Source organism: Pteropus medius, unplaced genomic scaffold (assembly GCF_902729225.1).
Source record: "Pteropus medius unplaced genomic scaffold, Ma_sr-lr_union100, whole genome shotgun sequence".
Taxonomy (NCBI): Eukaryota; Metazoa; Chordata; class Mammalia; order Chiroptera; family Pteropodidae; genus Pteropus; species Pteropus medius.
Genome location: NW_024340697.1, coordinates 3017563 through 3032492, shown reverse-complemented (window position 1 = coordinate 3032492; position 14930 = coordinate 3017563). Strand labels below are relative to the sequence as shown.

At 41.4% G+C, this 14930-nt stretch overlaps 1 long non-coding RNA gene and 1 pseudogene across 1 annotated transcript in view; both read left to right on the top strand.

Annotated features, from left to right (window-relative positions):
• LOC120611570 (uncharacterized) overlaps positions 1-8000 on the top strand; it is a 62243-nt gene extending 54243 nt beyond the window's left edge. The window contains exon 4 of the long non-coding RNA XR_005655229.1: positions 7472-8000. This is a non-coding gene — a long non-coding RNA (uncharacterized LOC120611570). The remainder of the gene's footprint in view (positions 1-7471) is intronic.
• Positions 6660-6778, top strand: LOC120611870 (uncharacterized; annotated as a pseudogene).
• Positions 8001-14930: the final 6930 nt, after the last annotated feature.

The following is a 14930-nucleotide window of genomic DNA, read 5'->3' as shown; positions in this document are numbered from 1 at the left end:
AATATTATGTGGCATATACTTACAATAGAAAACTCATTGTTTATCTGAAATTCAAATATAATGCGAGTCCTCAATTTCATCTGTCGTTGTTAATCTCAAGTCTTATTGGGAGCATTGGGCATTGCAACTAGACTTAAGGGCCAGCAAGCGAAGCTTCATCTGTATTTGCAGCCGCTCCCCAGCGCTGGCATCACCACCTCAGCTCCACCTCAGATCCTCAGACATTAGATTCTCACAGGAGCACCGGTCCTGGTTGCCACAAAGTTTGGGGACTGCTGGTTTAGAAGATGCAGAGGATGGCTGGAGTGAGGCAGACCTAAGTACCGATGCCCAAGGATAACGCCATGTTGAGAACCAAATAGTAGATGAGTGTAGAATCATCGATTCAAAGGGCTCAGGCAGGGAAGCAAAAACTGAGCACAGTAAAACTGCAACCAGCAGTCTCAAACATTGTGGGGACGGAGACACCGAAGTTGCTGAACTGGCCCAGACATTATTCATTTCTTTAGCCCTACTGACTAGCACAGTGCCTGGCTCACTCTTGGTGCTCAGTAAATATTGAATGAATGACACGTAAGGAAGACTGATGGAAATATGAAACTCCGTCTTTCTGAGTTTTACGAAATGGTGCCCCCTGAAAAATGCACAGGGCCTGTTTGAGCAAAGTCCTGTCTGATTCTAGATGTATAGAAAATATGGATTGCTCTGTGTATTCTAAGTAATGAACTTTTCTAATGTTTTCCTCATTTTTCATAGTAGGTACAATTGAACTTAAATCTTTCATGGCTAGACAGGTTTTTGAATGCCATTTGTATGTTCGAAGCTAATTTACTTAATAGTCAGCTTATCTGAACCTTGAACAATATTACTGGAGCATTTAGATTGAGCGAAAGGGTTTGGGAGGACATTTTCTCATTCGATTTCAAAGGACTGTAGGCAGTTCATGTTTTCAATGACATTTTCTTTTCGTAGGAAGGATAAAAGGAAGGATAAAAATTTTATTCTGTGTTTATTAGTTCTAACTATAAATTCAAAGTTGAAAAAGATCAGTTTCATCCTCAGCAAGCCATGTGATATGTCCTCACTCTTTTACCGAGAAAATAAAAGGCAATAGAAAAATAAACAATAGCATCTAGGTGACAGAAAAGTAGCGCTAACATTTCCGCGGTGTTCGTTAAATTCGGCTTTTATTTTGACTAGAGAAAACCATTTTTACGAAACATTAAGCAAGCTGCTCTCCAAAGGGTGGTTTCAACTTAAAATCATTTATTCTGTGGATGGTGCATTTTTCAGAGTTTATATGTTCATTATATGTTGACAGAGTGTCAGCCACATGAGAAGGGCTGAATTGTGTATATGGAGAAGTACTAAAAGTGCACATAGGAATTCAAAATAATATATATTTTAATGTAAAATGAAAGCTGTCCTTGTTGTTAGCATTCTATCAAAAATAAAACTTTCCCCTGATGCTATAGAGCCAATGACAGCTCTTTGAGGCTTATTGTGCTAACTCTGTGTGGTACTGCCATAGAGAGTCATAAAAGGAATAAAAGGAGACCTCCTGTTTCTGAGAGTGGCAGTGTCACTTATTCAGACCAATTCTCTGGATAAAATATGTTTTAAAAAGCTTGAAATTACTGAAGAGCTGACAAAAGTAAAGGAAAGTGAAGGAAAATGTAAAATAACAAATGTTGGCGAGGATGTGGTGAAATTGAACCCTTAAGCACTGCTGGTGCAAATGAAAAATGGTGTGGCTGCTGTGGAAAACTGTGTGGCAGTTCCTCAGTTAAGCATAGAGTTACCATATGACCCAGCGATTCTACTCCTGGGTATATACTCAAAAGAATTGAAAGCAGGAACTCAAACAGATACGTGTACACCAATATTTGTAGCAGCATTAGTCATAATACCCAAAAGGTAGAAACAACCCAAGTGTCCATCGGAAGATGAACAGATAAACAAAATGTGGTCTATCCATACAAGGAATATTATTCATCTACAAAGAGAAATAAAATTCTCATCCATGTTGCAACGTTGAAAACATTATGTTGAATGAAATAAGCCAAACGCAAAAGAATAAATAAATGCTGTACGAATTCACTTACATGAGATTCCTTGAATAGGCAGATTCATAGAGACAGAAAGTAGAATGGAGTTTACCAGGGGCTGTAGGAAGGTGGGATGTGGAATTAGTGTTTAATGGGGATGGAGTTTCATTTAGGGAAGATGAAAAAATTCCAGAAATGGATAGTGTTGATGGTTGCACAGAATCGTGAATATTTAATATATTTGATGTCACTTAAAATGATTTAAATTTAAATGTAAGTTTTATTTTATATATATATATTTACTTATCACAATTAAAAAGAAAAAGAAAAAATGTGAAGAAAAAAATAAGAAACATGACAGGTGAATGAGTACAGAAGCTGCTTTTGACCTGAGGACATTTGCCATTTCTCAGAAAATTAGGACCTTTCCTTTACAGCCTCCTGCAGCAACAGAGACAGAAATCAAAGCCCAGTGTCTTTTTATTGGGTTTTTGATATTCATCTTCATTAATTTTATCCCGAATGTGCCAGGAGGTTTTCTGAATCAGAGATAGACTATCATTAGTGTTATTTATGTAATAATCACTGCATTGGCCCCCTTGCCCCAAGCCTTAGCCCTGGGGTATCAGGGGCCAAGTGGAAATAGCTCTTCTGTGAGGGGCCCGATAGATAATCCATAGGTGAGAAATAGAGAAAAATGGAGTTTCTCTGCTTATATACAGAAGAAAGGGGCAGCTACATCCCCCTCTTCTCTCATAAAGAGGGAATAAAACTTTTGGTCCTTAGGGATGGGATGAAATGAACCCAGGTTCTCTCTCTTACCTTTTGGAATGTAATTAAATATATTTCCAGACCACATAAGCCTGGATGTCTCTGGCTGTCCCAGGTCGTGAGCCTCATTTGCCCTTGAAGTGTACACACATACCCCCAGAGTTAGATAAATCTCTCTGGAGTGCTCACAGTATTCATACAGTGTGTAAATTACCTTCCCAAGGCTCGCTCGTAGCTCAGGAGCCCAAGTTTTCAGCAAAATTTATTTAAAAATCCCCAGCTCCGCAGAAACACAAAAATATTTTCTCTACATCCCACACTATTGAAGACCACACTTGACAAAATTTTAAAGTTCAGTTTATCACCTCTTTGTACTACTAATGCTTTCCCCATAAGATCAGGAACAAGGATTTCCATTCTTTCCACTTTCCTTCAACATCGTACTGCAGGTTCCAACCTGTACAAGAAGGTGGGGCATGGAGAAGGATGAGAAAGGAAGAAGCAAAGCTGATTCCATTGTGCATTGCACGATCATCCATGTAGAAAATGCTGAAGGATCTATAGAAAGCCTCCTAGAATAGTAAGTGAGGTGAACACAAATACCTGCAGTGTAAGGCTGAGTGTGAAAGCTGCTTTTACAGAGGTACCACTCCCTTCAGAAGTAGTGAGGTGGGGAGATTAATTTGCTTGGGAAAGTGGAAAGCTTCCTTGGAGGTGAGCTATGAGTCAGGTGTTTGAGAAAGGATTGATTTTGGTCAGGGATAAAGGAATTGGTATTCCAGTGGAAAGGAAGAGGAAAAAACGCAAATGTTTCGAGGTGGAAAATCATGGAGAGCTCGTTGCATTCTTTAATAAAATTGGAGCCGAAGGCATGAGAAAGAGCAGAAGGGAGGAAGAGACAGAAAGGAAGGTTGGGAAGAGATGGCGGAGACCTTGAATGTCAGGCCCAGAATTAAGGACTTTATCTGAGCAACTTTAAGTAAGGGGTATAAAATTATTTTCTCAACTGTAAAATAGTAGTCTTGCTTATTTTTCTGTTGCCTAGTCAAAAAAGATGATTATGTTCAAAAGTAATTTCAAAGTCACTCAACTAGAGTATACCTTTAGTATTTTAAAGTACGCAAAATAATCCCAGTTTATGTAAAAACAGAAAATAAAAACATGAAATGAAATCTATCAGATCTGCTGCTCTCGCATATTTATCATCGCTGTCTGTAAACGTGGGACATACGCCCTTTGAGGGTAGCAACTGATGACCTAAGTCTTTTGTATTTGCCACTGCGCAGGCCAGTCAGTGGGTGTCTAAAACATCTTTGGTATCCCGCTATGACATTCAAGTACAGGAATCCAATTGGTAGCTGGTGACATTATTAAGAAATGAGTGTTTCCGGGTTTAAAAAAGAAAAGAAAAATCCACAGCACATAGCCAAGGAGTAAATATGGAAAACAGGTTGGAAGTAAAGAGATTTTATTTGTTGAACTCTTGCTTCTAGGACCCCGCGCTCCAGCGCAGAACGCTCCCCCCTCCTCCAGGCCACACTGAGCCTCCTGACAGCCCCAAGGCAGACAGCTTCTTCCTCTTCCGATTTAGTCCACAGAGGGGGCCACGGCTTGCCCTTCTCAGAACCCCATTCTGCTTTATTAGAATGTCTTTTTTTTCCTTCTTATCCCAAATGAATGGGACACAGCACCTCTCTCCCTGCCCATTCAGTACCCTTCCCCACGGCGACTCTGAAGCACAAACATCAGCCCATCAGAGACTGACCTCTCCACGCTCATTTCCAAAATCAGCCCTATCAGCCCTGGAGAGGACAGAAGGCCTAGTGACACAGTTTACCACGTGAGGAGCTCGCCTTTCTTTTGACCGCACCCACTCCTGCTCAGAGAGGAAATTCTGATGCTCCGAAGGCTGTTTCTCCTGAGACAACTTCCCCTCTGCAAGATTTCTCCCTTAGACGTGCCATTCTGAATGAGAAGATGTCCGCCACTGTGGACTTGCTGAACTGCGCTGTTGCTTTTCAAGCTATCTGCCTGATATTCTCAGTGCCGAATTTAAATAGACCGCTGTTATGTCTCGAATTGAAAGGACTTTTTTTGGCACCGATCAGAGTAGGCAGGGAACCTATGTCCTCATTATCTCTGCTTGATTTCTTTTGCTACCAAAGATCAGCTCGGATAGTTTGCTAGAACAAACCCTACTTGCAGTGGGATGACAGAAAGCAAGGTAGAATAAAGAATATGTAACTGAGGAGAAATTAGCATATTCCAAACAGCAAGGTTTAGAGACTTGGAAATTATAGTAGTGTATTAGATAGGATTCTCTAGAGAAACAGAGCCAATAGAATATGTAGAATATAAATATTTAAATAAATATCTACATATATAATGTGTGTGTGTATATATATATATACATATCTATATATATCTGTATCTCTATCTATCTATCTATCTATCTATCTATCTATCTATCTATATCTATCTATCATCTATCTAGAGAGAGAGATTACAGAGAACTGGCTCCCATGATCACAGAGGCCAAGAAGTCCCATGATCTGCCATCTGCAAGCTGGGAACTCAGAGCCAGTTGTGTAAGTTCCAGTCAGAATGCAGGGGAAGACCCATGTCCCAACTTAAAAACAGGCAGAGAGAGCCAGTTCTCCCTCACGCCAACTTTTGTTCTGATCGGACCTCCAGTGGATTGGATGAGGCCCACCCACATCGAGGAGGGCCACCTGCTTTATTCAGTCTACATATGTGAATGTCAATGTCCTCCCAAAGCACCTTTGCAGACACTCACACAATAATGTTTAACCAAATATCTGGACACCCTATGGCCCAGTGAAGTTCACACAAAGTTACCCATCACAGGTTGAGCAGCTTGGCAAATGTGGATGGTGAGTTGGTATTTTCCACTTTAAATGTGTCTCCGTTATGACAAATCATTGGCCCCCTACGCATGAGTCCTCCGGTGCATGCGCGGTGCATGCGCGGTGCATGCACAGCCTTCATTATTTGCCCACCACCTGTCTTTGGCATAAGCCTGTCTCAAATGTAAATAACGTTCTTCTTCTTTTGAAAAAACTTCATTAAAGTAATGGGTCTAGAACAGTGGTTTCAACCTGGGGGTAGTCTGCCCCCAGGGGACATTTAGCAGTGTCTTGTCAGGCGAAATGTGACCGATTTTACAAAGCAAGCTGCCTGTTCGCCTGCAAGGGGCAGGCCCACATCACCTGAAGGTAGTATTGTCGAATAGATAACTGGCCCCATTAAGTTGCTTATGGCTTTGGATTGTAAAGCTCTTAACAAGCACGGGGCCACGAGGCTACAAGGCCACGAGGCTACAAGGCCACGAGGCTACAAGCCACCTGCGTTAGCACGTGCCCCTTGGCCATATTTAACAAGCCCCATTGCTTTCTGGGTGTGGAGTTCTACCATCTTGCTGCCTCTTAGGGTTCTGTCCGTAAGTTCCCTTACTTAGCTCTTGATGTAATTCTGGAGTTGCCGGCCTCTTTCTTTGGTCTCTTGGTCCCAGGAAATTTTCCCAGCATGTCTGGAGATATTTTTGGTGTCACAACTGGGGAGTTGCTACTGACATCTAGTGAGTAGAGGCCAGGGACACTGCCAAATGTCCCCCAGTGTACAGCGCAGGCCCACAAGAAAGAAGTATCCAGCCCCAAATTTCAGTAAGGCCGAGGCTGAGAAATGGCGATATAGTGTCAAAGGGACATTCCATACCACTCTACAGAGTGTACTCCAAATGTCCCCCATCTATGTCATGGGAAGCCAGTGCTTTCTGAGTTTAAATTACTGGGTAGGATCTGGCATTAAAATGAGCAACTTGTCTACAGCCGTGCCATCCCGAACGTGCCTGATCCCGTCTGACCTCGGAAGCTAAGCAGGGTCGGGCCTGGTTAGTCCTTGGATAGGAGACCACCTAGGAAGACCAGGTGCTGTAGGCATTAAAAAAAAAAAAAGGCAACTTGCAAATAGCTTTAAGGTAGACATGTTAAATCTCAAATCTGGATGAAAAACAAAGCTATGAGAGAAGTTAGATAGCACTTCGAAATCTAGGAGAGCTGTGAGGATTGCGTGCAGGTGGCTTCATTCCAGCTCAGAGCACCAAATATCCCATAGTGAGTTCTTAGATGGGGAGGAGCAAATACTCATTTTCATCAGAGGCAAACGCTGAAGCTGCAGTTCCGGCCTCTTCGGGCCTTCAGAAGGTGCTGCTTCGTGCCCCGTGTGCGATCTCTTCCATTCTAACTGCGCTGGGTTGTCCCGATTCAGAGGGGTCAGTGACAGAACATTAGAATTCCTGTTTCTTCACCTGTCGATTTGTATGCTCGATGCCAAACCCGATTCCATTTTTACCTTTTTTTTAAGTGAGTAACCCGTGCATCTTGCTCATGGTCGGGGGATAAAGTTCCTGTATAATTTGAAAGACAGAGCTACTCCTCTTCTGCATCCTTAAATCTCTTGGAGCACGTGATCGTCTAAGCATATCTGGTTTCCAAGTAGCTGAGTGATGAAATATGATTGGCCTCCCAGCATCGATTCTTCTCTTGTTCTTCTCATCTGGCAGTTGTTTGTTAGGGTACCGTCATTCTTCTTATAAAAGAATAAAGAACAGAGTTCTTTCTTTCCATCCTTAGGAAAAGGTGAGCTATTTTGCCTTCCTACCATGGATGAGGATCACGAAGGAGAGACTTGGCAGACCTTCTCCATTCCCTGGGGCTTCGGCAAGGCGGTAGAGGATGAAGGAGGACACGTATGCCAGTGAGTATGGTCCTCAAGTTAAAACGGCAAGGATCTTATCGTGTTTCCAGAGACTAGCTCGTGGTTTTTGGTCGGATGAATTTATCTGGTCAGGGGTTGAAAGCTACAGCTCAGAATTATACAAGAATGATGCCTTTGATAGAAAAGTGTCGATGATCCTTCTGAGGTTTGTTCAGGCGCTTCTGATATTTAAAAAGAATATTGAAGGTGAAGCAGGAAAAGCCTGCAAAAGAAAAGTACAAAACCATATACGACCTTGGTTGTTTATTTCCTCGAGCCTAGATGTCCAGAGGCACTTTTGGGAAAAGAGAAACTGATTTTATCTGCTCGTCCGTATATATGGTATTACAATAGGCTATAATTTATAGTAAACTTTTGACTGCACTTTTGGTGAGGGAAATTGATTTGTGCTGTGTTTTTTTTTTTTTTCTTTTAAAATGGTATTCTCTCAGCAGACGTATCTGTCAGGTTGAAAAGTTTTGATTTTCAACGGAAAATGTTATGTTGGTTATGCGAATTGGTTTGTATTTAATTGCTTCTTTATGTTCGATGGTCTTGATAAATAAGCTTTTCTCCTCTGAGAAAAACCACAGTTTTACAGAAAGTTCACATCGTTGCTGAGTGGCTTATGGTTTGTATAAATATATAATTCTTTCTCGGGATGGTCTAGGGTTCAAGTCTGAGAAATTTGTCAGTAATGCATACATTTTGGAATGCCAATCAGAAAGTTTCCAGTCATTCTGCTATTTAATGTTTTCTTATCAATCACTGACACCGTGTTATGAGCCACTTATGAATTTGTATAAATGATATTCTTTCAGTAGATTTTATGATTATCGAGTGTTAAATCATTGCAATAAATACATTATGAAGAGGCCTGCTTATAAAGGTTAAGAAAGCTCTCCAAATGATTACGATTCGGTAATACCTTTGCGTTTTACTGCTTGGGACTTCGAGCCAGATATTCTTTAGAGTTGTCATAATTTTCCATGACAGTAATCACTTGGTGGCACTATTTGTTTTAAAAACAGTCTTGAGAGTTTTCACTAGAGCACGTGAAACCTCTTTCTGTTACGTAGTTAGTTCATTGTATGGGACCGAAACATACAAAATAGTCTGACATTTTGGGACTCGGAGCTATTATCCACCCCGCCCCCCCCGACAACTTTGCTTGTGATATAATTTTATTGAATAACTTTTATTTTTAGTGCACAGATTTTCCCCCTGATTTCATACTTGAAGCATGAAATGATTGCATATTTGGGCTAAGGAAAGTGACTACTTAAGACATAGGATCATGGGATTTGTGTCTCTTGTTTACCTTGTCAGTGATATGAAAAGAGATTCAGCTCCAAGTTCATAGAAGCGTAGTTTTGGGTTTGGGAAAAAGCAGGTAATAAAAGAGATAAGAAATATTTTACGTTAACATACTAAAGCCGAACCACCGAATTCCATTTTGATAGTCTGTTGGCCATAGTTTTAGCAACGTGTACCGAGTGACAAGTCTATGTGTCTCGTTTGATTAGAATTAGTGCTGGGTTGGTCTCTAAAGACTGAAGTTCTGTGTTATCCCTGGATGTGCTTAGTCATGAGATGATTCAGGTAGTATATAATGAATTTTCATATATAAAATGCTATTTTATTGTATAACGCAATATAAAAAGCAACCATTATTATAACCTCAGCCTATGTTTCCGGTCCAGGGTGCTCTCAAGTACAGAACTAGTAAACAGGTTCAAGATTTAATGAATGGGGGATAATTTTCATAGAGCAACAACTGATGTTGGTCCAGTTTGTTTAACTGAGTCTCACTCGTGCTGCTGGCTTCACAGGAATAAGATCTAAAATCCTTAGTCTGTCCTCCAATCAGGCAGAGCAGGCTGCTCAGACTAGGGGCCCGCACCCCTCATTCATTTGCCTCACTGCTGATCTGAAGGAGCTAGCGTAAGACCGATGTGGAAAGAATGGTTCACTTTCCTGAAGTCTCATAACCCTTCAAGATTAAAGTGACTTGAGATCGTTCTTGTCGTTTTTTCTATTGATTAAAGAGCAATTGGTTCCTCTGGCCAGTAGAGCAGCCGCACGGAACGGTGAGGACTATGGTGTCCACACCAGCCTGACCCGGATGTGCACCCTGGTGCCTTTACTTATCGGCTACATGACTTTGGGCAAGTTTGTCAGCTTCATTGTCCCTCAGCCCTCATGTCAGTACCATCAATACCATGAGGATAATACCTCCTGGAGTTGGAGGGGTGAGCGAGTTACTATAGGAACCACTCCCCTAGAACAGTGCCTGGCTTGGCCAATTGTCTAATTACTGGTGGTGATTCTGATTGTCAGCAATAGTGGCAGTGATAGTAGAACCTTTCCAAAGCAATCTTGTTTGCAAGCCTTCAAGTACAGTTTAAGTTGGAGTGAAAGTTATAGGTTCTATTGCTATCTCCATTGTCTAGTAGGATGAATGAGTCATTTAGAACTTGGGAGAGGGAGTGAGTACAGGAAGGTTGGAGGGAGTTTATATTTCTGTGCAATTTCTTTGGTTTTAAACACAAGGCTTGGTAGAAAGTATAATGAAAACATCAGTGAATTGTAAAACAGGACTAAAAAAATGAGATGCGTTTATTTCAGTTCAACTATTTCTTGAGAACCTACCAATGTGCTAAGTGCTGGGTACAGAGAGAGAATTCAAAGCTTCAATGAGATACCACAGCACACCTACTAGAATGGCAAAAATGAAAAGTTCTGGCAATGGCAAATTCTGGCAAGGATGTGGAATGACTGGAACGCTCATACGTTGCCAGGGCAGTGTACCCGCAAAATGCTATAGCTGCGTTGGAGACCATTTGGTAGTTTCTCATAAAGCTAAATATACATTTGCCATAAAACTCATATGATCCCACTCTCGGGTATTTACCCTAGAGAACTGAAAACTCACGTTCACAGAAAAAACCTTTCACAAATGTTTATAGCAGTTGGATTCAGAATCGCCCCAAACTGGAAACGGCCCCAGTAATCCTTCAGCGGATGAATGGGTAAGCAGTATTAAATCTTCACAACGAAATACTAGTCGGCAATAAAAAGGAACAAACTATTGTTATACACGTTTTGGATGAATGTCAAAGGCATTAGGCTGAGTGAAAGAAGCAACTTTCCAAAGGTTACGTACTATGTGATGGCATTTATATGACGTTCTCAAAAAGAAAACTATTGTGACAGAGAACAGATCACTGGGTGCTAGGGGTGGGGGGAGGGTACTCTGGCACCTTATATGATGGAACCTTTCTATATTCTAACAGTGGACATGGTTGTAAGAATGTAGATGTGATAATATTAATTTTTAAAGTTTTACTATGTGATGGTGATTCAAAACATGAAAACGAGAACACGAGATTCTCGCCCTTGAGGTGTTCAGAGGTGCAGTGAGGGACAAACACATCATCATAATGCAGTGGGGTGGATGTAGCGATGTGGCATACTTACAGAAGAGCTGCCATTCAGCATGACAGCCCATCCTAGTGTGCCGTGGCTGGATCACAAGCGTACCCGGATGTCGCTGCACAAGGACTGTTCCAGCCTGAGACCTAGGCCAGTTACTGATGGCCATGCACAGCCTTGTCCATTTCCCCACAGCCATTTTCTACGTGTACCAGGATGTGAAAAGGTTTGGGAAGTCCTGACTTCGAGAATTGTGAGGGCACAGAGGAAGGACACTGCCTGAGAGGAGAGGGGTTGGTGCCAGGAAAGGCTTCATTGAGGAGATGGATAGTACATGCGGTGGCAATTAAAGGACGAGAAGGAGATAGCTGGGCAGAGGGCTTCTCCAGGGGAGGGAGAGGGCATTCCAAGAAAGCCATTCCTTGCCCGAGAATGACACATAGGAGGGAAAGACTTGGGTGTGAGTTGGGAGCTCAGAGGTACTCAAAATTCCAGGAATACAAAATTTAAGATGGCGCCGGAGAAGTGAGACTGAACAGATTTATAGATAGCCTTGTATAATAAAGGGATATTTTGTTTTCTGATAGTAGATTCTGAGCATATTTAGGGGTGGATGGGGAAGATGCAGCAGAGAGGGCAATTTAATAAAAGAAGGCTGGAGGGATGAGATAATGGGAAGAGGTATAGAGTTTAGTCTTAACTGTCAAATGCTGGAGAACATTCTTGTAACACGTGTAGCATTAATGGAAGGTTCCGCCTCCTAGGAAGGTTATTCCATTCATTCATCATCAATTCATTCAACATATCTTTACTGAGCACCTACCTGCCTGCTAGTCACTGTTTTAGGTCCTGGGAATCCAACACTGAACAGAAAGTCTTATGAAGCTTCTATTTCAGGGGCTAAATGAGCTCAGATTTAGACACTTTGGAAGTGTAAAGGGACTTTTGTAATGACCCCAAGTAGGTGGGTGCTACAAAGAGCAGTCCGGCCCGAAAATGCCTCATTGGCACAAATTGGAAATCACTGGCACGAAGATGGAAATTGGAGTCTTAGAAATTGGTTAAATGATCAATTTTTTCTACTTCACTAAAGCTGGAAAAAATCCAATTTCTTCACCAAAATTCTCAGTGATTTGCCATCAGGACTGGTCTTTATGTGAGAGAGGGAGAGATGCGTCTAGTTTACGTTATATCTCAAGGGTGCTTGTTCACCTACCCATCCGCATTCCTTTGTTATGGCATCCTGGTAAAGGGCCCTCTAATCTTTCTAGAAGAGACTGTCTTAAAAATCACAAATGTCTAACATGCAGAACACTATAAGCTTGGGGCGGTGGGGGAGGGTGTGGATAAGAAAGAGTAGACCTAATCCCTCTTCTGAAAACACTTAGTCTCACGTGAGATAGCTCCTGTGCCCTTTGTGAGGGTTCATGGTGCTTGACAACAGCTATAACCAAACAAGCAGAAAATCCGAGGTTGCTAAGGGGACTTAATCTTCCAGTACATATGCACAGGCAGAGTTGTAAAGCAATCATCGAGGACTCTTCTGAAAGGAGTATGTTCTGAAGCCAATTGTTGATGACCTGAATCCACAGCAGCTTGGAATGACATAGGCCAAGTTCTTGGCTTTGACTTTGGATACCGTACATGAGCTCATGGTGTTTCGGAGACATTATTTTAATGAAAGTTTTGACCCAGCTGTGTTGTTAGAGCTATTGTGACTCAGGTACCTATCGATGCCACTATGTCGATGTGGCTTTAAAACCAAATCATTAAAATTCTACCTGTTCTGAAAACCAGGAAATAAACAAATAGATATTCTTTCTCCATCCTAGGGCATCATCTCCCCTGCGGTGGGCTTGGGACAAGGTGGAAGTTAGAAATGGGAGAGTTGAAGGGGTAGGTTCGGGCACCATCTGGCAGGAAAACTACCCATGACAGGGAATTATATGCTAACCATTGTCCTTGGCTCATAAAGGACTTTTTGTTATTCTAAACTGAGTGACTGCTCATTCTTGGAGCCCACGTGGACATCTTGAATGGTCTGTGCCTCCTATTCATTAATTTCACCTTTAAAATTACAATGGCTCTACTTGTTTATATTCGGTAAAGAATTAAACTTACTCAACTAAAATTTTAACCTGTTTCCTTTTCCATTTGATAATTCGGGGGATAGATACCTCTGCTATGTTGAAGGCTTCTTTAGTTTTATTGATCAGTATTACGCTGGACACTAAGGAGGAAGAGGAGGAGGAATTTGTGTCCTCGTTCTCAGCTCCATACTGCAAAGAAAGACTTTAAAGGACTTTCTAACAGATCTTCTAATATATATATATATATTTACCAAAATTTATATTATAAATTTCCTTTGAATTGGTAGTCTTGAGAGTTGAGGTACTCTTAGAGAATTATAACAGACTTTGAAAACTCTTTATTGCTTTTTTATTATAAAATCACATGTCAATTTTTTAAAAAATACTAAAATGAATTAAGTAGAACATGAAAGCTGCATAACTGAGGAGGAGTTAACTATAGAACAAGAGTCAGGCAAGTCCATTGTGTCAGGCAAGTCCATTGTTTCAGGCAAGTCCATTTCACTACCAAGAGTCAGGCAAGTCCATTTCACTACCATGACTTGGTAGTGAAATGGCAATTTCACATTTTGAAGAGGTTCTTTTGACAAGGAACTTGACTCAGAATTGCCAAGTCGTAGTGTTCCTTGCGTTCAAAGGGTCCATCAGAATGGCCGCCTCAAAACCATCGTGTCGTTCCACTCCTGGGTATGCATCCAAGAGAATTGAAAGCAGGATCCGAAAGAGATATCTGCACACCCATGTTTACAGCAAAATTATTTACAGTAGCCAAGAGGTGGAAGCGACTCAAGTGTCCATTGCTGACTGGACTACCAAATGTGGTATATCTGTACAATGAAATATATATTCAGCCTTTAAAAGGACGGAAATTCTGACTCATGCTAGAACCTGGATGAACCTTCAGGACATTATGCTAAATGAAATAAGCCAGTCACAAAAAGACAAATACTGTGTGATTCCTGTTACGTGAGGTCCCTAGAGTAGCCAAATTCTATAGAAATAGAAAGTAGAATGGTGCTCGCCAGGGAATGCTGGGAGAGGGAAATGGGGAGTTGTTTCACGGGTATAAAGTTTGTTTTGCAAGATTTTTGAAAAGAGTTTTGGAGATTGCTTGTGTAGTAAGGCGACTGTACTCAGCACAACTGAACTGTAAGCTATAAAATGGTTAAGATGGTAAATTTTATGTGTATTTCACTACAATTAATTTTTTCCCTTTTAACGTTTAAAGAAAGGTTGTTTGTCAACCCAGCCTGCTTGGGTGTGCACATGACCTATAAAATCAAAACTCTTCTAATGCCATGTAGACCCGAGGTGTTACTGCTGTCGCATTCTTTGTTTTCTAGTGTCTCTGTGGCAAGGGGTTTTAAGAGTAGACCTAGGAGATTTATGAATTCCTCCGTTCTCAGTGCAAATTCTTATCTGTTTAACCATTTTTCTGGGGAAGAGGGTGCATCATTTTTTTCAGTTTCTCAAAGAGGCATAAGTCTCTCCCCTCGGGGGGAAAAAAAAGGCTGAGAAGTGCTGGCCAATACATCGTCTCTATTCAATAGACTTCATTACATTGACTGTGCACAAAAGGTATTATTTCAAACCTTTGAGTCGAACATATACTCAAAGCAAAATCTGATCGAGGCTCATTTATGCAATTGATTATTCCTTCTATACTTTCAGTGGCTGGGCTAAAACTAAAACCCAGGTGCCCCTGGGAGGTGCCAGCTTAGGGAGTGCTTCGTTCTTCAGGGATGCGCACGCCCTCCAGGAATCGTTTTGGTTGGTTTCTCAGCTCTTCCCACACAAATCCAGAAGGTGT